This window comes from Andrena cerasifolii, chromosome 11 (genome assembly GCF_050908995.1).
Source record: "Andrena cerasifolii isolate SP2316 chromosome 11, iyAndCera1_principal, whole genome shotgun sequence".
Lineage (NCBI taxonomy): Eukaryota > Metazoa > Arthropoda > Insecta > Hymenoptera > Andrenidae > Andrena > Andrena cerasifolii.
The window spans coordinates 10,989,615-11,015,080 of record NC_135128.1 but is presented as its reverse complement, the minus strand read 5'-3'; the positions used below and the strand labels follow the sequence as shown (position 1 = coordinate 11,015,080).

General features: G+C 43.9%; 1 protein-coding gene across 2 annotated transcripts in view; it reads left to right on the top strand.

Moving 5' to 3' along the window:
* The first annotated feature begins 263 nt into the window (after positions 1-263).
* Positions 264-25,466, top strand: part of Glurb (metabotropic glutamate receptor B) — a 243,591-nt gene continuing 218,388 nt past the window's right edge. For both annotated transcript variants that reach the window (XM_076822664.1, XM_076822663.1), the window contains exon 1: positions 264-1,105. The gene's annotated coding sequence lies outside the window, so the exon portion shown is untranslated. The remainder of the gene's footprint in view (positions 1,106-25,466) is intronic.

Sequence of the window (25,466 nt, the reverse complement as noted above, 5' to 3'; positions counted from 1 at the left end):
TCAACCTGCTCTCCCTCTAATTAACATATTAAAACAAACTGGTCAAAGTACATATTAGACTGTCCAATCTGCGGCGAACGTTTGTGGATTCCAAAGCTTCCTCTTGGGTTAGTCGAAATTTTTCCGAGCCCGCCGTAGCAGAGCCGAGAGTAATCCCGAACGGCACGCTCTGATAAGAGAATGCGCGACGCGTGGGATGCTGGGAAGAGGGGTTGATGCGGTTCAAGCCGGCGCCCTCGCTCCACAAGTTCCTTCAGTGTACGCGCGTTGCTACATTCGGCTGGACCCTAGCTCGAGTCCTCCCTGAGGATCGCGTCTGTTCTCATCTAGATCGCCTAGATCTTCGTGATCGTCAGTCCCACTCGAAGCCAAAATTCTCCCATTTTTTAACGCCAATCTACTCTCTCTTCTCGCCGTACCCAAAAGCAGAATCACCGAAGCAAAATGCAATGAGACGCCAGTCCAACAGAGTCTCGCGAAATCGTAGAAAATTTCAATCAACGAACAGAGATCGGCAATTCGTCAATGCCCGCGGAAATTCTATATTCAAAGTGCATCTCGAAATAACGTACAGAAGAGTTTCTCAGTGGTGGAGTCGTTAAGACAATCAAATCAAGCGGCAACAACGTGTTTCATTAATTCCCCATCGAATCCCCGTGAACATTACCGTTAACGCGGCTCGGTGCTCGCGGTTTTACCTCCTCCTGAAACTTTCCGAGTACTTTTGTGCTGGCATTGAAACTTTGCGCCGTTAGCCGCGGGACATCGATCTAACCTGCCGTGATTGGCTACGCGAAGTTTAGCGAGGAGACCGCTTACGCAGTGTCGTTTGAAAAGAACTTATCAACGGGTGTACTTGCCGCCGCGATTGATCCAGTCAGCTTGAACCACAGAGACGTCCGCGTTATCCCGAGACACGCGAGTGATCCCAAAGCAACCATGCACTTGGCCGCGAAACGTCCCCAGACAGGACCTTGCGACGAGGCAGAGGGGCTTCTGTAGATCGTGCACGCGAAGTGTATAAACTGCGAAAAGTTAAGATGAAACTGTTCCAGTGCGTCGAGGGACAAACGACGGCGAACAGCAGGCGAACTTTGAACTGAAGGTGAGTGCTATAACCCTTTGGGGACGCATGCAACCCGCCCTGTTCGCTTTCACGAATGCAATAATCCTTTAACAAGCCAGGCATGGCTCCCGCAAGATCTCGCTGTAACCGTGTCGAGGCCGTTCGATCATTTTTTGGTACACAGACGCTCTTGAAACGCTGCTCTCTTTTTATTTCGTTCCGAGGCGAAAAAGAGCTACGAGTAAAGGCCTGCAGACGGGGAGTCGTAACGCTGCGGTTTTTTTTCTACCTTCGTTGTTTCGCCCTGTCCTTCCGGCGAGGTTTAATTAGCGGGAAAACTAATTGGAGGCTCGTGCGAGTTACAGGGCGCGAAACAAGTCCGTGCGGCAACGAGACCGCCGCCATAATAAAAACAGTGTTCTCCGTTAATTGAAGGCTCTGCCCCGCTTGTTCCCCTTCCATCTGTTGCGGGTTTTTACCGAATTAAATAAATATGATACGAGCAGCGTGTGCTTCGGCATTGCTCGAGCTCCATGGAGAAAAAGCACGATCAGATTGGGTCCATTCTTTATGGGGGAATGTTCGTGGCTCGATACTGTCGGAGCACACGTGGCACTTGCGTTTGCTTTAGTCACATGCAGACCACGAATGCTGGAGAATGCAAGAATGAAAACTTCAACAATTGTGCAGAAGGTTCCTCTGAACTGGCTATTACTTTTTTTTGTTAATTAGTTGTCAGTATACTCTATCTATCTTTGTATTATTATGATTTCTACAGATACCATTAATATCATCTGGGCTGAATTATACAGAAAGCTACCAAAGTGGCAAAAACAAAGTACGGATCCCATAATTTTCTCATCTTTATTTTGTAAACAATTTCCAACCCACAGAACAGCTCCTAAATTATATAATTTTATTATTAAAACTACCAAGCCATAGTTTCATTTTAGACTTAAAAAGCTGCAGAAACTTTAAAATAATATTAATATTAAATACCCCAGTACAAAAAATTGTAAAACAATAACGAGAAATAAAATAGACCCAATAGAAATAAAGTGGCTTTTCTTTAACAATTAAAATCTCCAAACTAAATTTACTCGGTTTCAGATGATTGAGGGTTGGTAGCTTTCTGCAGCCCATTTGTAATATTACTCAATGCCACCAATGTATTTCCAAAGAGTCTTATTTGCGCTGAATAAATCCCTCTGTATAATATTTCGTAAAATATTTCCTTACTTTTTGAACGATCTTATACTAGGCACCAATCACGATCAAGAACTCTGAAATGAAATTATAGCGAAGAGTTCCGCCGGGAAGTTTCTCACAATACCATTGGCGACAATTTCCTGCTTCCCAGGCAATACCGCGCATAATGAGGCTTCGATCGACCGTCAAGCATCCCCTGGAAAGAAACTGGCCAACAAGCCATTAGCCGAACAAAAGTTTCTGATTATGCTCGGTTAATGATCTGTCGCTTCCACGCGATGGCCGCTCCGGCTGATCGTTGATCACTGTATTGGAACCGCATAATTGGCGTCCCTCCGTCCAACAAATGCGCATTCGAGATTCACCGCGGACGGCGGGACCAGCTCGTCTGTTGACTCGCCCGTTTAAACGCACACCTCCTCGCTTTCGGGGGTCTCGCACGCGTTATCGAGAAGTATTTCAAACGGTCCATCACGGTGTCCATATTGCCCCGTTTTCGGTACACCGTTCGCAATGTGCGACGGGGAGGGGGTGGACATATTTTCCGATGCCCTGGCGCGTGTTATATGAGTTACGGTTCGGCGAGTCATAGAAAACGGGATGAACGCGAGGGGAGATAGATGAAAATTGGGGGCAAACGCGCGGGGATCGATAGAAGCCAAAACTAGGCGCACCCCATCAATATCGACGCGTCGATCGTTCATTGAAGTTCGGGGGCTCGAAATTCCATGGACCGGCAGGCGTGTCACGTGGGAACACTGTATAAAATCGCGATTCTTTGGAGGAAACGGGGGCGCGAAGCTTCTTGTCAATGCTCGAACGTCAACAGACACTTTAACCGGCTGGAGCGTTCGTTGAATAAAACATGACTGGAGGGGTTCAGGTAACTTGCCTGCAGAGTCAGCTTTCTGTAATAGATTTACAAGGCTCGTCGGGAAATAACAACGTTTCAGCGAGCGACGCGCAACCGTCTATCTACCAGGCGCGAACAATCGGTAAATTCTCGTGTTTGCTCTTAGCTAAATCATGGCTGTAACACGCCGCGACGCCTCGGTGAACGGTCTCCACTGCTCACCAACAGCGCAGTTATCAAATTGCCGCGATAAATCTTTCGCCGGGATGTCGAAGTTAACCAGGAATGCGGGATAATTAGCCGCAAATCAATGGTGATCGCAGTGGCGACTGATCTGCCGGGTTGGGTTTCTCGGTTGGAGTACGGTGGATCGATAGTGTGATCCGAATATAGCGTCGTGGGCCAGCGCGAGGATTCAAATTTCCCAATTAACTTCCCGTTAACCCTCGATTGTCACACCCGTTTTTTTTTCGAACGTAGTTGTCACACTGGATCGATTCAAGACACTTCTCAATCAGCTGCTGTTTAAAAACTATCTGTAAAATTAAGTTGCAAATTTTTTTAGATAAAGTTTGAACATTGTAGATAAAATTAACATTTAAAGTATTATCATGTTTAAAGAGTAATACCATTTTCAATGATGCCTCAAAGATGTTTTACCTCAGGGTCAAATTGTGAGTCATTTTGACCCACTGTGGGAACCGAGGGTTAAATAACTCGAATTAGTCATCTATTGGCTGCAGTAGAAAGTGTATGGTTCCATTTAAAAAGAAATAAGTTCGTCTTCATATCTCCTCTACCTCTCCACCTAGAAAAAAATCATTTATGCGAGATTACACACCCTCGAAAATATTCAACTTTTGTGTAAAATACTTTTCGATATCAATAGCTTTCAAAATACGTAACGAATGCGTGTGAAGAGTGTTTTTAATTACTCTGTAAAATACAGAGTTCTTAATTTTAAGGACACCATTTTTTAGCAACAATTGTAGAGTGCTTGTAGAAAACACTGTAAGTGCCAGAATTAAAAAAAAATTATCCGAAAATGTTCTACATCTTAATACTAATACTGAAGTATAGAATTTAATTTTTGGCACTGGCTGTGCTTTTTACAAGGACTCTTCAATTAACAGTACAGTCGTTCCTTCAGAGTTACTTTAAATTCTGTGCCTTACAGTTGTGATTTCAGAGTACCATCTTTAGTAGAAATTCTCCTATCGGCTCAGTTTCATTATTAAACGAAGAGCCACTCCTCTTTTGCAGCAACCATGAATTGCACATTATTTTCGGTGTGTATAGGAGTACACGTACATGCCGGGCGCGATGACTCGACGAGCTGCCCGCGGGAGGAAAGCAAAAAGGTCTGATCGCGGTCGACGTGCCGAATAAACTGGAGGGTATTACGAACTGACCTGGCTGGGCGTGCTATGCAAATGTAAGAAAATGGCGCGTGAAAGGACAGCGCGGAATTAGCGTCTTCATTATGCAACGCGCCCTCAGCCCCTGGTTAGAGAGAGTGTCTGACAAATACTAAAGGCTCCCGGCGCTTTACCATAAATCAGGGGTAGCTGGCACGTAAACAGTGACGCGGTATTTATTCTGTGTACCGTGCACACCACAGACAGGTAATACCTTTGAAGAAACGCAGGTTTAGGAAGAGCATCTTCGAGGGTGAGTTGCGATTAGCGATGCACTCTCAAAACATTATCCAAAATTTACGAGACCCTGTGTGACTGCTTAATAACTCACACGCTCTGGGATGTGTGTACTGGAGGCTCGGATTTTAATAATTCTACATGTCCGTCTGTTTCAAAGAAATTTGACCAATTGGGGGCAGCTTGAGTCCACATGCAGCAGATTAATGGCAACGATTCAGGGTTGCAGTCAGGGTCCTCTTGAATTGGAAGTTTATGCTGATAGAAGGCGTTCAGAATGAATAATCAAAGTATCGATACCTCGAGTTTGTACTTCAAACGCCATCCATTGTCGGTTCTTCTAAATTTACTGTACCTTGAAGCATAAGTACACTTACAGATATAAACAGGGCACTCCATACATCAAAGGAAAACCAACACAGAGGCTTTTTACGTGGGTCACTTTTGAGGCTTTTCACTAGATGCAGATAATATCGTTTTAAAAAAGATAGAAAAGCACAAAAAATACCAGTCTACCCTTATTTCAGCCAAAGTACGGTGATGGTACCTAAGATCACCTAACAAACGTTAAATCGCTGTTAATTGAATAATAATTGATAACAGAAAATACTAGTCTATCCTTTAAATTTCATAAAATACCTACTCCGACCCCCTTCGCTGCATAAATTCTTCGATTTTGAAAAAAAATCACTCAGGAATGATTTGTCCACTTTTCCCGCCATTACGATTATAATTACTTAGGAACCGCGGAATTACAACGTCCAGCCTGGTCTATGTAAATATTTAGAAACTAGGATATGTAACTTTCACGATAAGATAGTTAAATCACACTAAATGCTAGTTACAACAAAAAAAATTGAGAAGAAAAAATATGTCGCATATTTGTAACAAAATGCAACCAAGGGTTAACAAATAAAACACGTTCCCACGTTGCTGTGTTTACATCAACCTTCGCAGAGAATGTCCTCCCACCTAATTGGGCCCCAGCAATCCCGAACCACAGTTAATACTTCAAGGCCCACAAAAACTGACGAAAGTAGTCGATGGGGTGGCTATTTCCCTAAAATTATCCGTACACGCTGTTAATTCGAACAAGGGGAACGGCTCGCGAAACCATCGCCGCTTCTTCTCGTTTCCATAAATTCCGGGTGCGTAGGGCGAAACGAAACCCCAGTAAAGTGGTGGGTGCGCGTGCAGCTGAACGGTTCCCCCCCATATTTCTTACCGCACTGTTACTCCGACGATATTAGATTCCTACCTGAACGAACGGGGGAGAGTGCATCGACTCCAGTTACCTAGTCTTCATATAAAATCCATTACGCCGCTGAATGATTTACCGACTTGCTGTGCTCGAACACCCCATAAGCAAAGCCAACGTTCGAGTAACTTGACCCACCCCAATCCGCGAGAAAGTGAGGCTAACGGGTGAAGTTAGCGAGGGGAACAGCGGGAAGGAAACTCCCTGGAAATTCAATCTAAATATTTCTTTACTTTCGTTTCGCCACGCGGGATGACTTCGCCGCTGGGTTTTCTAATGGTGAATAGGGTTAATTCGGTGTTAAGTTATGAAAGTTGAAATTTCCTCAAGTCACGTTGCATATTAGCTGCGGACGTACTTTAATACCAGCGTAAGCTTCTTACAGCGGGGAGAAAGTTTGAAAAGTTCAAGACGAAGTAGATATCTCCGCTCGTAGGCGGCGCGCCATCCGCTTGGAACGCCACCCTCTCGCGACTTCGTATCTCTGGGTGAAAAAAATTATATTGGTATCCTGGCCAAGGGAACTGGCAACGTTATCAGCCCAAACATACGTTTCTCCCCCTCCGCGTCGTAAAGCATCGCGATAAATCACGGCCCAGTGTTCGTTACGTTCATTAAACACTTATCGTCGGGGGAAAGAATACTAAGGCGACCCATTCCCCTTTCGCCAGTTACGATTCCCTGACACCTGGAAATCTAATTAATCACGAGGATATCACACTGGAGCGAGCGATTCCGGGGGCGTAATTACTTGTCGTAAAAGACAGGCGAGGGGGTAGAAAAAAGTGTACCGAGAGGGGCGGGGGCAGGGGACGATACGCAGGCGAGGACAGTGAGAATAAGAAGCTCTTACCTTGAGACGGCTGAGCAAAAGGAACGGGGAGGACGGGCAAAAAGGTCGTGAGGCGATAGGAGAAGAAAGGCGCGTGGAAATAAAGAGTCGAAGCAATGGTTAGGTGGAGCGAGATGAGAAAGAGACGAATGAAGACAGAGGAAATGGGGGTAGAAAAAGGAGAATAATGTGCGGAGGGAGGGATGGCCTCGGGGTGACCAAGGCGAGGAGCTACTAAGCACCTTACTGCAACGCTGTGAGTGTTAAGACAATCAGAAAGAAATTACCTTTGCAGGATATATGGTGGGAAGAAGTGTATAGTATAGCATGGATGGAAAGTTATTGTATATCACAAAATAAAGGGAAATTTTGGAATAAATTTTTGGAGATGTACCTAGATTTCTAGTATCGCTCACAAGGGAAGTTCGGTTACCCGAACATTCTGGTTTTTTTTAAACTGTCCAGGTTTGTAGAGGACGTTAATCAGACAATGTTTCTTTGGTGCTCATTTTCGGTTCTTCAGGGTGAAAACACCCACTAAAGGTTAATAAGTGTTTTCCTATTTTCTAGTATATCTTGAAAACTATAGTAGATGTAAAAAAATTGTTACACAGAAAATTGAACGGTTCTTTATGCTGTATAAAACTATCTAATCGAATTATTTAAAATTTGTGATGGGGAACAGTTTACTGTTTAAATTAAAAATTTTAAACAATTTAATTATACAGTTTTATAGGTCATAAAAAAGCAGAAAGAGAAATTTTGATATTATTACAATTTCTTCCGTAAACAAGATCAGTCTTTCCCATCAGTTGATTATTCAGATCTTCATTCATACGAGATGAATGTATTCCGACCATGGAGCACAATCAAGTGGCCCCTTTCTCAAAGGCCTCTATGCTTATGAACGTGTTCATTATATTTCCTCTTTGCACGAGAGTTATGAAACAGTAAGAGAGAACTCTGTTGGCGAGATTTTATAATACACCCCCTGTAGAGGCGTGTACGAAGCGCGAAACTCGATAAAGAACATTTCTGTTTCCAATTTCTATCGCACGATGTTCGGAGGGAAGAATTTCGTCGACGGGCTGCTAGTCGGTGAATTAAAAGCGGGGAAAACAGGGATACCACTTCCATACACGTTCGTTAAATCCAGCTGCAGAGCATCGGGTCGTGCGTTCGGGGTATAAGTGCACTTTTTATTTTTGAAAGAAGAAAATCGGGAAAACTCGCTCGATCGTGCGTTTTTTTCAAGAGGACGAAAGTGGAACGTGCGATATATCGAGGGAACGTGGCTCGCGAAAGAGAATTACCAGTGGATGACGCGATGGAAATATTGGGTGCTAAAGAGGGAGACGATGGAACCGAAAGTTTATATAAAATATGCGTGAGGGTTCTGTGGCATTTGTTACATCATTCTCTGAATTTTTATCGGGGAAATCACGTGGGAAAATCTCTGAAAATTTGCAAGCTTTCGTGTCCATTATTCTAACCAAATTTGTTTCAGTTAAAGATAAATGCACACACACTAAACTTGTAATCTGCATTCTGAAGCAAACGAATTTGAAAAAAATTGTAATTCTTTTATCTCATAAGTCCCTGTATCCTATTCGCTTAAAAAGAGCCAGAAAAATTCAGTGCAAATTTATGGGGACATTACCGCGTAATGTATTCAAATCCTTATTTCGAATAAAACGAAGCCAAATACGATTTTTAATTCACAGAGTCTACGGGCCCGCTGTACGTTCAATGAATTATCGGTTTTATTTTCCCCTTCGACAAAGAGTAACGAAGATCTGGAGGCATTTAAATCGAATCAGCTGTTAACTTACTGCCTGTAAGAATTCGTGTTCTACTGCAACGTAAGTCTGCGTCTTGGCGGTGGCCGTTCCTCGGAAGTTGCCTTTAGAAATCGTCGATAAGGGAACGTGAAGATTAGTCGACAAGTTGATTTAAATCGACGCACAGAGAAAGGAGCGGGCATAAAAGTGAAGTCGATAGAAGACTCTCTGAATGCGTTCCCAGTGACTTATTTAATCGGGTGGCATCCCTCTTCCACCCTCGGATGAATCGTCTGGAATTCTTTCGACTTCAGCAAACAAACACCATCCTCGAGCGACGGGGATCGTCAATTCACATTTATCTCCGCGTATCCCCCCATTCATCCTACTTAAAGAAATTGTTTTTAAATTGAGGAAAATCGACAATCGCATTTACCTTTGCAGCATAATCGCACCACTGGCGACGTAACTAAAAGTGTCAGAAAACGAGATTGAATATTGTTCGTGGGATAAAATATACGTAGCTGGTGGCAATAAAGTGAAATTAACCTAATTAAGGGAGAAATTGCCGAGCAAACATTGCCTTTGGGAAGATCCAAGTCGAAAAGAGAATGTAGAATGTTACATCGCGAAGTGCCCCGCGACAATCATCGCTATTCGGTAGAAATTCTAGGGAAATGCAGCTGGGTCTGGAACGTCTGTGACCCAGATAAACATATTGTTTATTCTGCGTTGTTCATGCAGAGTGAAACAATCAGGAATTTCAGCGATGAATTTCTTTCTCCGTTCGCGAAATAACAGAATAGCATGGCAGACGTTCGTTAATTGAGCTTCTACCAGTTGCCCACCATCGAGAAAGGCTCCCGAGGCTGTTCTTCCTCTAAGGGGAGCGGGCATTTGTCATGGCTGTGATCTATAGTAATCGTTGCTACCGCTCCCAGCCCTAATTAGTACGCCCCGAATGGAAGCTTTCCTCCTTGGTCGATTAAAACGAAGGAGGGAACCGTAAGATTATGTTCCTCTCGTTGATTGGTACTCTAGTTTGCGTTTCCTGCCGCGGAAATGACAAAATGAACGATAGTCTGTACTCTACGTGAAAAGACACTTCGACGTAAAAATTACTTTACCGGAGTTTCCTTAGCGGAATACTATTCACGAAAGAGGAAGTAAACCCAGATACATGGTTTCCATTTAAACAGCACAAAGATTCTATCTCCACCATAAAATTTGACTACCTCTACCATCCCATATTTATAATAAAATATATTTTATTTTCATTTATATTAGTTGCAGTTTGTTTCTTAGTTTTTTGTACCCAATGGTTGGGCTTATTAACAGTATCTACTACAGCCTCGCTTTTACTCTAATTACCGCTGTCACTCATCTATATTACATCATTCAATCTATGAGTGTTATTACTCATAGAGACGTAATAATAATTAAAATGCATTCAAGTAAAGTTTCGCAAAATTCATTACCGAAGCTAAAATGCAAATAGGTACTACCCTTACATTGTTAATAACACGAGCCACCAACGAAGATACTTATTACAATCAGACAAGTGAGTTTCAAACTTTATCGCGTGCCAATTCACGTGTGCACGCGTCCCAGCATAATTTCGCCGCATTCAAACCGAGTTAATAACTTGAAACAGAAGTGTCCCCAGAAAATACGATCCCTATAATTCCCGCAAGTTTCGTCATCCATTCCCGAGGCGCTCTATACAGGATTCATACCCAATCTTTCCGAAACTGCCTACGTATAAGAATCAGTTGAAGCGAGAAATTTCCCCAGCATCCTCTGCCAAAAAGATCCTGCACCCCCTCGCCCAACTCATATACCTACCCCGAAAACGTTTCCTACCGTATCCGAATAAATACCCCTCAGCTACGTACAAACACTTATCGCCGATATCGAGCCTCTAAATCTCCGCGCGGCAATTCGAGCTGCACGAATATTTTCGGAGTAATCTCACCTATATCCTGTACTGGCCGAAGTATCTTCCGTAGATCACGGTAATCCCACAGTTATTCCGCCCAGAATGTTTTCCAGAGGCATCGCCGAAGTAGCCCCCGCCGATTCACCCTTCATCCACGCCGAATGCAATTTACGATGCAGATTTCCAGATTTTCGGGCCGCGCCGCTTTCCATTATCTCCGCCCCCCCCCCCCTGTCCCACCCCCGGCTTCAGACCGTCTGTTATCCTGCAATTATCGAATTAGGTTAGCACTCTGCCGGAGCATCGACCGAGTCAACGAGTTACAATTCAGGCGGACTCCAGTCGTCTGTTAACACCCGTGAGCAGGGGAAATGGCAAAGCAGACGCCGCTCCCGCGATTCCCTGCGGTGTTTCGTTGCAGCCGATGTCTCTTTGTAGCCAAAGCAGCACAATAGACTCGGGATCAGACGCAGAGATTTATGAGTGTTCGAGAGACTCTTCACGGTTTGCCGACCGGCTCGCGGTGCATCGTGTACCCCTTTGTTCGTTGCATCGGCTATCAAGGGGAAATCGACGGGAAATTGTCTCCTGGGATTCGTTGTCTGCCACTGTTGGGACGTATCGGTGATTAATTCTTTGATATGCAGATAGACGCATAAAGTATCTGTGGAACCTGCACCGCCTTTGGATTTATTTAGGGAAGCATCGCCTTGGAAAATAGGAGCCATTTTCAAATAGGTAAATGGCTGTACTAAGTAGAGAATATACACCTGTAATGTGAACTAAAGAGTCCTTGCAGAGAACACTGCAACTGCCAGAAATCAAATCCTACGCTATTGTATTACCATTCGCACGCAGGACATTTTCCAATGATTTTTATTTTCAATTTTGGCACTCACGGTGTTTCCTACCAGCACTCTTCAATTATCGAAGACACTGTCCTCCCTCAGTTTTCAAACTAAATCATCAAGAAGTCGTACGTAACACAGAATTGAAGAAATTCTTCGAAATTCACCCCTGCAGCAGTTCCTCCCTCTCACCGATCTCGGTACACTGAACTCCGTCAAATCGCAATCCCCAGCTACCCAAGCAAGGACCAAAATCCCAAGCCAACCACCATGGGTGCCGTTGCTCCTTCAAGATCCACTAGCAGTATTCCTGCACTTTCAATTCCACGAATCGCCTAGTAACTACCAGCCCTCTGATTGAATTGGTGGCCCGCACAATTCGCCCTCTCGACTTTGCCAAAGAATTCACTCCACTTTGCGGAAACAAGACCGAGGGTCCATCCAACAGCGGCCGACGCAGGAGACGTTACTTTCCCGCGGGTGTCCGGCTTCGATCCCTCCGCAGTCGCCGTTCTCAGCGGTGATAAATTAATTCCCCCGGGTCTCGGCAAACGAGTCGCATAATGCACGGGGAAATGTAACGTTGACTTGCGCGACACGAGGTTACGTCTTAATTGGGACGCTCTGACAATATGAGCGACGGCACTGTGCTGTTGCTCCCTCTCTCCCTCCCTCGGTCAGTGGTTTCGGGGAACGCAACAAGGCGGGGGTTAATTCCGACGCGCGATAGGGATGAGCGGAAGATCAATCGGCGGATATGAAAAACTGGAGCACGATTCCAGTTTCACGGGCGAACGAGGGACCGCCACTTAAGTCTTTAGGGGGTGGGGGAAAGGGGTACGCAGGGGAAGATCGATCTTTAGGGCGGGAACAATAGCCTGTTGAGCCTCGAGCAAGTTGTGCACGGTGGGAGGGACTCTTGTAATTTCTTTGTCTTCGTGTTCATTGGTTTATGATATTACGACGATGGGCTTGCTAATGTGGCTGATAGATTGACTTGTTTGGTGGAGGATATTTAGGAGAATTCTGGAGTTCAGCGACACTTTTGCGGGTTGCTTTATAGGAATGTTGAAGGAGGGGTTGTTTTTCGCTGCAGTTAATATTATTCAATTGCTCATGATTTTATTGGTGGAAGTTGGGGTTGAAATAAGGGAAAATTTTGGTGCTCGAAGCGTGGGATGAATTACTAAAATTAAATCTCCTTGGTGCTTTTCTGGAGGCTACAGTTTTTTTTTATACTGAATTAAATTTTCTGCAGATATCAACTGTTTCTGTTAGAATGATCAAATATAGTTGCTAGTACTTTCTGGCTAATCTCCTGGCACAATAGAGTGGGAAATAATTGGTCTATTTTCATTTCATTTAAACGTTACAATATTTAGACACTGCGACTAAAGCCGAAGGAAAACTATTCGCATGAATCGGTTTAATTTTCATGCATACATTATACGGGGAAATAAAATAGCTATTAGAATCTCTTTAGCAAATCGGCAGGCTAATAAGTGGAGCCTTTTTTAAAGAATCTAATTAACATTATCGGTTAGAATCTACTATTAACTTTATTATCAGTGATCGCATCGTATCTTATTTATTTTCCAACAGGAAAACCACTGCCACAAAATTGGCTATCGTCGATTGAAGGTCTGCCTGACAGTCGTTGGAAATAGTAGATCATAAACGCTGAATTCCGGCGAAGAGTGGTCAATCTCGACAAGTGTCTATTACCCATCCTCTGGTAAACCAATGGTTGCAACTGTCCACGAACACGTACAGAAAATAACTAGACGTGTTTCAACGTTGATCTGTTTCGAAATTGAAACCGCAGACAGTACAGCGACATGGGAATTTCCTTCGGTGTATGTGTTTCAATCAAAAACTGCTGTCAGGTATCGATAGCTACGACCTCGCCACTGAAAAGTGTAGACAGATTTCCTTTTGAAGAATTATACTATGTACACAGGCAATGCCTACTGTCATACGATTTCCTAAGAATAATTTGCATACAGTAGTTTCCAAGAAAACAGTTAATAACGCTTTACACGCCCTGTATAAATTAGAGAGAAATGGAAATGAATAGAAAGCACTCGGTTGTCTGTTCATTTTCTGAAAATGTCTCGTGGCTCCCCAGCTCGAGCATCGTTAATAGACAAAACGGGGCAGACGTAATTTCACTTGCTTATTAATTCCGCGAGTACACCCACGTATGGTTCAATCTACGGATGCGCGCAGAGAGTCGACGGTTTGAAATAATTCGGGCAACCTTTGGGAATGATGAACTAGTGTGATGTTAAATAGCATTGTTGGGAGTGCCGCACATATCGCTGTGAATATCAATGAATCAGACACTTTCGACGAGTGGAATGTAAAATTGGGAATGAGCTAATTTGTGACACTCGCAATTAGTATGTATCCTCCACGGTTTTAAATGGGTCGGGTGGCCTGGGACTCGACATTGGGAGTTTCTGTGGAAGAAATCGTAGCGGTTGGTTCCCCGCGAAGACAGGCAGATTTTCGCGCCAGAACTTTTCGATTCTCCTGCACGATCGAATTTCATTACGGTACCAGCATGTGGAAAATTAGAATCGCAGTTTATAGGACACCCTGTACGACTCGCGCTACAGATTGTTAAAGGCAAGGGAATTGGAAAAGGGGATAGAAAGACAGGAAAATTGCGGGGGATGCAACGGATGCGACGATAGAAATTGCTTTGCAGCGTGCAAAAATGAAAATAACCGCGTCCTTTGCATTCTCTGCCAGAAATACCTCGGCCCCACTTGTGCTCTCGCTTTGGTGTTAAAAAGTTCCCGCCTTCTCACCGCGTAAATTATCAATTTCGTAGTGGCAAGGAAACATACACCGTGAAAGGTTTTATAAAATGAGAACAAAGAAGGGAGCAGTTTCCTTACCGTTTCAAAATATTTACCAGCACCACAGGAAGGACCAATTAAAAATTGCTTTATGTTAATTAAGCACTGTTTAGCCCCTTTACACAGAGCCCGAATGGGAAAGTGAATTCTCATCCACTTCTTTTCTATTTACGTTAATATTGTCTTGTCCAAAATAAATCTACCTTGACAAATTAAAAACACGGAAATTACCCTACCAATTGCAGACAGGACCACTCCAAAAGCGAGTTACCAACAGAACTGTCCACAAGTCAGAAAAAAAAAGCAGACAGGATCCGATATGGTGGGCGTTTTTCAACGGAGCTACATTGCAGATGTTTCGACGATTTATCGTGCTACTAAATAATAAGAGGTTGCTCGTGTCAGGCTGCATAACCGCGAGCCGTTTTTACGCGAGCACCGCCAGAAACACTGGACGCTGTGGTTGGCTGTTCTTTTGCCCCCAAAATAGAGGCGGTTGCGTAGCTAGACACCATAAATCCAAAACTTCCTGCTTGTTCTCATACATCCCTGGCGCGCTCAAGAGGAACGTTCATTTTTGTCACAGCCAATTGAACCTGTCAACTAAATGCGATATATCTAACGGTAATTACGTGGTAATGAATTTGATCGCGGGACTTTCTCATTCAACATTCCCCTTATTTCTAGTCACATTCTACTCGTTAGCTATTCTACGCTCTTATCCGACGAGCCGCGAAAATTACTTCCCCAAGAAGAAAGCATCGCGACGGTGCCATTCGTTGCACAGAACCGTGAATCGCAAGTAAAATTGCACCCCGGATTTTATTACCTTCTACTTGTAACGTAAAGATCGTCCAACCATCGGAAGGTAATCCTCTCAAGCTACCATTCTCCTTCCCTTTTCACGGTTCCCACTGAATGGGAGAATTTAAGAGTCCTGTGTTAACTGGCTCGCTATCTCGCTAACGAGTTTATTCAAATAATCGGGGCACCTGTTTCGGCGCTCCTCCCGCGCAATTTGACTTTCGCTTGAATCCAGGCGACGATCAGGGCCGAAATTGCCGATCCGGATCGCTTTTAATCCAACTGGGGAGTTGACGATGAAAACATTTCGTTGGAGGGATCTACGAGCAGAAACTAAACCGAGAGTACATTTTCGTTCCCCGTCGGAGCTGGCATCGTTGCGCCTTAACGATTTCCAAGTTTTTATTTTTTTTCACTCCCCCTTCAGCTGTGTTTCTTTTACGGGTGATTCTCGATTCCTTCGTGGAAATGGGATACGAGCTACAAGCTGTAAAAGTCGGCGTCTACTAACATCATAAAAAACCTTTTATGGGAACAGCCGGGGCAGGTTCGAATCGGTTTTCTATAATGGCAGTTTCAGGCCAGACGATCGGAACTCAATATCGCCCATATTAATTCCTGATATCAATCCGGAGAAACTTGTGACATCGCTATCTGCCGGGCCTGATCGAGATTTCTGCGGAGTCTGTTCGAAATAGGGCGCCCTTCCGTTTCCCTGAGTCGCAGCTTTCGAATTGACAGTTTCCTGTCGTACGATCCTATAAAATAGGAAGCCAAAGGAGCAGGAGATAGAACTATGGCGGTGACGAGACCTGTTATTCGTGAAATATAGGTGCCTCTGTTGTATCAGTATGGAAAAGCAAAATATTTCACAGATATTTGAGAGATAAAAGGACTTGAAGTCCTGAAAGTACTAAAAAGACTAGAAAAGTACGACGATAAATGAACATCCTTTCGTAAGACACTAATCTTAACTTTGTACCACGCTCGGTTAATAAATATTTAATTATCTTCGTACCTTAATAGGAAAATTTCACATTTTCAGTAGTATAAGTCAACCATATCTGCGCCTACAGCGTTTCCCAGTAAAATCCCTATATTCAGTAAGTGTTAATTGATAACGAAGAAATGGTTTGATTAGCAGAGACCTTGCTTCAGACTTTGAAGACTCAGACCCAGCAAATTTTCATTTCCGACCAGGAAAAATGATTCTCTTAATAATTCGTGGTGTTACTGCACTGTACGTACAGCTCATTACGTCCGCAGCAACGTTTCCTTTGTACAATATAATAGAAGCAGAGAGACCTTCTGCAGGGGTTCTACCCCTCTACAGAAATAGGATTCCTGATAATTACGTAATTTATACGGCACCCCTTTCAATTGTCTTGAAATTAATCTCACTTGATCACTAGAAACCATCTGTGCATGACCCCTCGACAATTCTACAGAGAACGCAGACAAGATAACGCCCATCCTGACACAAGTGGGTGTCACATAGGTATGAAACAGCGTGTCCTGGAATAAGACGCACCATAAGAAGGGAGGATTCAATTCCCTCAAAGACGCGACAACTATTTCCCCCTCCCTTTCCCCGAGAAAGATGACTCGCCCCTCACCGGATACAACAAGAAACACGAACTGCTATAAAGACCTTCCCGAAACAACTTCGCAAACTCGTCTGTTTGCTCTACCATCCCGCGAGGCTGGGAATAATTCGAGACTTTCTATTTTCATTACGATCCGCTTAAGTAGCTTCCGCTCGGATCCCGGCGATCAAGGCGGAATTAATCGTGCGCCGCGGAAACCTCGAAAGGGAAAGGACACCGCTTCTGTCACTCGCGGACCGCTGCGGGAGGGAAAACGCTGTCAGGATCTCTGCCGTGAAATCCCTTCGGTAAACTGAAGTTCCCCGAACGAGAACGACCGCCGGGCACGGCATTCGCTTCCACGGGAGGGGGCAACTTTTCGTTCTAAATTCATTACACGCTGGCACCGCCTGGATTTATACGATTGCGTTTCGATGATACTACTGAAAAACGAGGGAGAACGGTTTGATTTATTTAACGGCAAAGTACGCCATCACCGCGCCTGGCGCGGTCTGAAATGCTGTAATTCCTCGGCGGGAAAGCGGCCACGATATACGAGCATTCTCGATGGTATTCGCGGCGATTGGAGCAATTTCGAGTGTCCAGTGTGCTGTTAGAAAAGCCAAAGTTGACCTTTGCTGGTCGGTTAAACAGCAAAGTGGTGGAAAGTTATTAAATACCATTCGAGGAAAGGGGGGTATACTATTTGCTTAGGTTGAAAGAATAATTTGAAATGAAGATTGTGCATGGATTGGCTAGGAGGTAGATATCCACGATAGGTAGGCATCGATGTGGTTTTACCTACGATTAAGGTCGACCCTTTTGTTTTTCATTTCTCTCTGCGTCGATCAGAAATCCACTTAAACTTCCGCGAGCTTCAATTCTCGCGACTTGGTTGGAATCGAGCAGACGTCAATTCGTCCCAACCGCAAACCTCATTCCGCCAACGGTGGAGGTTCGTTGCCCCCGTGACAAATCGAACGTAGATTGTTCCGCGGGTAGAACTCGCAAGTGGAATATTGAAATGAAATAGACTGGTGCCCCCCCAGCTTGGTGGCAGGCTTCTCCACTTCGCCGGAGCCTCCGTCGAAAACCGTAATTTTTATTTTCCAGCCGACAATGGAACCCCGTGGACGGAACAATGCCTCGTTAAGAACGAATCTACGTCTTCCCAGCAGCTCGAACAAGGTTCAAACTTGCCCCACTGGCTTGAAGCCGCGTGGCGCTGGAGTCAAAGAACGGAGGAAGTGAAACGGGCTTGAAGCCCGTTGTTCGGGGAAAAGAGGACGAAAGGGCCGTAGAATGTAGGGCAAGAATGGCCTGCTACAATGGAGACACCGGCTGCAACTCCATCCTTCAAAGGCTTAAGGGAAACACCCTGGAAGTCATTAACGCCTCGACGAGTGGGCGACCAGCTCTCGTCGGAGGCTCGCCAATTTTCATTTTCCTCTCACGCGAGCCGGCGAAAGTTATCTTGATCCGTGATATTCGCGACTTCGCGGTCGAGTAACTTCGCCCATCGCTACGCCCGCACAATTTCCAGCGGTATAATTGAACGGAATGGGCCCCAGACTGTTGGGAATCACGCTCTTCTCGCGTAACGACAATGGCCCGCGGCTCTCGAGAATTGTCATCGACCGAATGGGTCCTGGTCCGAGCAGTGGACGTTGGTCAACCTTCGAGAGTCTCCAAAGATTGTCGAAGGTATTTCGAGAAGAGCAGAGGTGTAAGGTGAACTCTTTACGTCGTTGGGAAAGTTTGTGATCATCATGGCGTGCAACAAGTTTCTGGTAAGTCGATGCGGACAGTTGGGAAGAGTTTCGAAATTTTATGGCTGTTTCGATGTAAATGAATTTTACTTGAGCGGAAGGGGAGCGGAAGCTTTCTGTTAGGGGATTTTTAATCCTCTCGAAGGGGTTCCTTTCTAAAGTTCAGGAAACGAGGAACAGACTTCACAAGAGTGTTAACGAGATCTGTACATAGATATATTTTTTATCGTGTCATAAAAAGAAATGAAACACTTTATTTATTGTTTAGAGATTAAATCCAGAAATATTACTGGAGTCGTGCCATTCTACTCTGATCGTACCTACTATGGATCTCGAGAGATTTGGCCACGAAATGACGTTGCAACGCTCGTCATAATACGTGCTCTTCAGATTCCAAAGATACACATTAGAGAAGTGGAGCAAAGCAAGAACTCTGATTATGAGGGAACTTGGGTGGCACAGGTCCGCCCATAAATATTAAATTCAGCCTGGCCTTCGCACTGCGGTTTCCCCTTACGAGTGACCTGGCGAAAAGAACTCCAGCTTGCTAATTATGCAGAGGCAGAAAGCGAACAATAAACTTTAATGCACTTTCACGATTCCATCACTCTTCGTGAAAATATTCCATCTCTGGGGATATCATTGGCGGATCAACCTCCTCTCCAGCTCTATTTTCCTTCCCCTCCGCAGAAGTTGTTGGACGAGTAAATAACCAGCACGAGAACATTCCTTTTTTTTTATGACAAACACGTATTCAGTGCTGCAAAAAGTTTGCGTTTTACATGAAGTTCGTTTTCAACGAGCTTTCTAAAATATTACTAGAGCCAGAGATCGGAGAACATGAGGGGAGCGAGTTGTCGGAGATATAATTCAGCGAGGAGTTCAGTGTACTTTAACAATTGAATTCTTGTTCTATGTTCCAGTACATGGATCTACAAATACCCAGCTGAATACAAAATAACAAGTCCCCCTTTCGTACAATAAAGTTGAATTAATATATCGCTAAATTTCCTCCCCATTTTGATTTTATACGCGATTAATCATGGCTTCGCTGGAATTTGTCAACAACCACCTCACCACCAAATGTCCCTCGACCGAAATTTACATCCTCGATGATCCAGCGAAGAGTTTCAAAGTACTACGTGACTTTAACCCACCATTTTTGCAATTACGTCACTTTTTGCGTCGATTAAACGGCGCGCAAGGCACGAAGGGGAGAAAAATGCACCCCTTCGTATATTTCGATTTCAATGAACGTTTTCGTGCGCGTTATAAATTCCCCTTCCGTTCGACGAGCGCAAATGGCACCATGCGCGCGCTCATTTTTCCCGGAGAATCGCGCCGTGTTTTTCCGGGCTCGTTCGTTCGTCAACGCGGCCGGCGAATTTCGCGAGTAATTATTAAAAGCTGGCCGTGTGATAAAGCGCAGTGGACGTGCGCGCGTTTATCGCCATCGGAGGCATTAATTTTGATAAGCTGAACACCGTACGCCAGAGATGTTAACGAGTACACGCTCCGAACGTTGAAAACCGGAGACACAATGGCCAGTAAATAATTACGCTCGCATCCTCGTAGTCCTGTGAGTTGCTCCAGGACTTTTGTGAATTATTGGGTATCGATTTGGAATTTCACAGCCAAGTTCAACTAATATGCTAATGGCCGAAGATACGACGCGGTTCGGCAAAGTTTCATAAACTTTTAATGACTCCCAACTATGTTTCGTCAAGTTTAGATCCAGTGACTATAATTCTAGTTAAATAACTTATTGTTAGATTCAGTGGACTCTTTAAGTGGAATATGAGAAACACATTTCTCGTGTAGAAGGACCAGGTCCTCTATCCTCTTTAGGGTCGACGCACAAAGAAACCACAACTTTTACTCGTCAATATTATCCACACGTATTTATTAACATTTCGATAAGTTGTGAAAAAAAATTCAGCCATATATAATAATAATTAATGGAGATACGGGTTTTTCTCCCTTCGTCTCTAAACGAAGGCAAAAAATTCATCTCCTAGGCGAGAATACCCCCTTAATCACTGAAAAGATAAAGTTAAACACTAAAAGTTAAAAGTTGTAGTAATTGTTCAAATATTACAGAACGTCTTGAGATCCTACAGGTTGTTTCAATGGTCTAAAAATCTTATTTCTTATTATTATTGATTTAGATTTCCTAATAAAGAGATCTGTGACATTACACTTTCTTGAATATTAATCACAAGGTCCAACGACGGGGCATTAGGTACATTGGCGCCACGACGAAACAGTCTTGGAATCTACTTAAATACGCGCACGTATTTAATCTTCATACTGTATTACACAACAGGCCCCGTTTCGTTCCTCGGACTAATCTGAAAATATCGCGCCGCTTAACCCAGATTCCCTTTGTCTCTGCGCGAGCTGCATTATTAATAACTTTCTCGTCTACCATAATTCTAGACATTCTACCGCGAGAGATTACAATCTAGTCGATTCTTCCATCTCGCGGCTGCTGGATTATGACGAACACCCGCGGTAGAAATTCTCATTAACCTTCTTGCTGATACCGACACATATACTATTAGCCAAAAAGACCAAACTGGATGATTAAGCTCCTGTAGGGCAAGATTGAAGGGATAGGACGAGGTCTTGCCATCTCAAGTTTCCAACCGCTGAGAACAATCAGCAGCAAATGTGTTCTTGGAGCCCTACCGAAGTTAGCTACAACGGAACACACTTCCAAAAAGTTCCAGAGGAGAAGATTGCTATTATATTTCAAGCTACTATTGTGAAAAGCACAATTCCTCAAGTCCCCAAGGCCAGTACTGCCCTTCCCCCATATCCTGCACGTTTCCTCGCAAAATACTGTGTACATTCAGCTTCAGTTTTTATTTTAATGCTCCAATTCGTGACTCTTCATCGAGCTGATCCTCATACCACATACTTCCCCAAACTCATAGCTCCATTGAAACCTAGAACTCACCTCACAATCCAACTTCCCTCTATGTCTTTTGCACTACCCAAACCACCCTGTCACTTACACCCAACACCTGCTGCTTAACATCTCGTCATCATTCACACCTAAACTAACTACTCCATCCTCCAGCAAAGCAATCCCCAAATCGTTAACATACCTCCACCGCGGTAGGTCCAATTCGCAGCGCCCAAGGAGCACTCGGCCGCACCTTTAACGAAGACAAACATCCCCTCCATGATCCCCGTTCCCAAGTGTTCCCAGCTCCTCCGTTAGAGCAGCCAAGTGTCGCCCTGCAGGACCACCAAAGGCTCCTACCGAAACCTCCTACGAAACAGCTCCTTGTAGCTCCTCCGCCTCCGCTGATCCGCCGGATAAGGCGGTATGGGTCCATTTCTTTGTCGTTGAGCATGTGGGTCATAGCTGGAACGACGACGATGCCTTATCGAGTAACCAGTGGGAGCGTCCTCGTGATTGCCACGATATTCGATCGTGCCTCGACGCGCGAAACGTGGACGAGGAAAGGATCGCAACCTGGCGCGGAATCGTGGGTAGATAAAGGATCAGGGGAAGGGCAATCGGCGCTCGGTCTCGCCGATATTCCAGGAAATTTCGATGGAATTACACCGGCTGAAAGTTCCACGAGGATAAACGAAGGATCAGGCGATGGAACGTGTTCGCCCCGCGAGATCCACGCTGTATGTGTATTGCGTTCGAGATTGGGGGGATAAGTTATTCGATGGTCATTCGGGATAAATGTAGGCGTGGAAGCCTCGAATTTTCAATTTCACGTCCGACCCCCCCGCCTACGAACACAACCTTCCCACCGTTTCCGCGTGAAACTTGAACGGATCGTGTACGTACACAGCTTCTGTATCATTGCGAATCGCAAACGGTTATTGGACCTCTCCCCTGACTTCTATGTTGTGGGAGGATCAGGGGATTTTGTTCTATGTGTTCTTTTATATAAATCACGGAATTAAGCGTGGAATGGTGGAAGGGGAAGATTGAAATTCGTACATGTTCCTGTACAGAGTGCCAGAAACAAGTGGGCAACATTCGTGAACTCGTTTGGAGGTTGACAGAGGCATAGAAACGCTTCTTGTCCGAGTTGTAAAGTACTTTTCCTCGGAGATGGACAGATTTTTATTTAAATAAAATTTCGAATAACGGATGAAAGTTAAAAAAAATTATTCATCATGTGTCGAATGAAGTTAATTTTTTTATTCGTCGAACGTTTCAACTTCAGTGTCGAATGAATTTTGTAACATTAAAAAAATTATCTTTATTCATCGAATAATCTAAAGTTTATGTAACTTTCATTTGATCCGTTACTTAAATAATTTTTTATTTACTTAATGTCCAACTCTGCTTTTGCCCGTGGTTAAGTTGTGCAAGGGTGATTAATAATCAGTGAAAATGCGTAACGCTATTTTACGAAGATTTGATAGGAGTTGATAAAAAAGTAACGTTGACATCTGGTTTTTGCAGTTTTGATATTGATACTGGGAAACCTTCAGAATTGAAGGATCATGGGCTCCTTTACTGTTCTTCATCCTTTCCGGTGCTTTTCATGTATGGGGTTCGTGGCTTTATGGCAAAGGCTTCCTGTGCCACAAACATGAAATGCCAATAGGTGGAGGATTCGTAAGGGAGAAAGGTACGGCGGCCTGATTCGATATCCCAACCCGAATGTCACGTGCAAAACCGCTGCCACCCGCTGTGTACCCGATCCCCTCGTATTCCCCTACTGTTTAAATATACAGGGTGTTCGCGACACAAGCGACGTCGTAAGCTTTCAGTCACATCTGATGGATTGTTTAAGTGAATGTTTCAAGTGATCGGGAGGCTATTAGTTTCTAACGAGATACAAGGTTGCGAAATGTGTGGTAATTTCGACGTTACTGTGCTTCCTTAAGGAGGAAAGAAAATTATGAAAAGAACAAAGAGAAATTAACTTTCTAGCGAAAGAGAATGATTCTGAATAGAATTAATAATGCTGGTTTCACAGAAAATGGTAATAATTCACAGAGGAATGTTACAGCTCCACTTAATACGGCGAATAAACGACGCACAGTAAAAGAGAATAGAAACATCCGAGGCGAATGTAAATGTTAGAGGAGAAATGTATAACTTTTACGATTATACTACACTAAAAAGCAATTACGAGAAAGCAATTGTGAGTATCTCCCTCGTTGCTCCTCGCTAGAGCCATCCAAATGGAGCCTAGAGAAGATACCGAGGCATCGACCATCAAAAACACATCAGAGTTACCGCTCTCATCTTCGGCACGACGAGTGCTATAGAGAATTTCCTTATCAGGCTCTTTTACTATCGTCTATAACGTTTTTAACTGACGAAATAGAGGTTTCGATAGGAATTGAATATCGTTCAACGTGGTTCTAAAAAACTGTCCTCAGATTTGCTGCTCGGTAAACCGTTGAAATAAATAAAAAAGTACTTACCATTGCTCTGAAATAAAATCAGTACACTCCTACACTCGGGAAAATGATGTTTTACACAAACATTTTATTGTTGGATTGGAATAAAAATTCGTAGCGTTTTTCAATAGCACCTAGTGAAAATGAATTGAAAATGAAACAAATGACATTTGTACATATTCTGAAAGGTAGAAGACAATGGCACATATGTGGTTGAAAACTATTCACAAATATCTAAACATTGCCTTTTAATTTCACGTAAAAACCCTAGTAAAACTAATAAAATTTTAAAGGCCAACCTTTGAAGCCCTTATGGAAAAAGAATTCACTCATGCAATCCTCCCATTTGCATAATTCAAAGTCCTGTCGAATAGAAGCTGAAGAAGATGAAGAAGAATTCATCTGCAATCGATACTGAAAGCATTCAGAGAATATTGCGCTAATAATCTACTCAAGAAACGAGCGAATAAGAGAAGTCTCGGGTTAGTGGACCGGAAGAAGGGAAGTGACTGAAGCGGGTATTGCGAGGATGATCGACAAAAAGTGAATCCAAGGAGACGGCGGTGAAGAAAGTTACCTCGAGTATTTCTTAATTCCACAGAGGGCACGGAACGCAAGAATGCACTTCTGCTTATTGGCTTCGCTTAAATATACAGGGATGCAGTGGAGCCGCGCCGGGATCCCGTCGACCGATAACAGCTTCCCGTAAAGTAATTAATTAATAAATTAACGGGCGCCGATTTCGGCCCGCCGCGATCGAGAACAAAAGCAACTAATCCTGGGTGCCCGTGTAAAATTAAATCTGGCAAATTGGGCCAATGAAGTGGATTCAGTGTTTCTATTAAACCGATCGATGCGTGTGCATAATTAGTGGAGAGTAAAGCTACATTATGTGGCTTTTCGATCAGAGAATTACTATTAATCGTGATCCATGATGGGCGAATCAGTGCTTGCAATTAGTGTGGCAGTTCCCCACTTGTAACGTGCTGCATTGTTGGCAAAGATCGGCAATTACGCTGATAGTTTATGTACAACAGAAACTCTGTGAATCAAATGTGAGGACTATACGTTTAAAGATAACTAGAAGATGATTAGAATAAAATAAAAGCCTACCACCGCAAGCTGACGATTAATTAGAAAAACGGTTCGCAACCCGAACATTTGACTCCTCAATGAATCCATTTATCTACACTCAATTAATACTGGATAACGAAGAAGAAAGTAATGCAATCTTAATTGGATGAAGATTACTATCCACCGAGGCAAGATCTAGAGCAGCAATTTTCAAAGCCACTTCCCTTGACCCTTCAAATGCAAATGCTTTAACCCACTACCATCTGGAGCAAGAAGTCCAAGGCTCGAGCTGCTTCAAACACTACCGTGTTCAATTCTGATTTAAGGTTCCTTTGTCTACCCTAGATTCCCCTGCTTCCCTGAGTGTCCACGCTTTGAAGGCAAAAACTAGTTACACTCTGGCCAATGGCGAGTGGTAGCACTCCCCATTCGATTCGTCATCTCTCGCCTGCAATCCGAATCCATTCGATTCCATTCGACAAGCGGCTGTAAAACATCGATCCTGCTAGTCGACTGGACTGACGTCGGGTG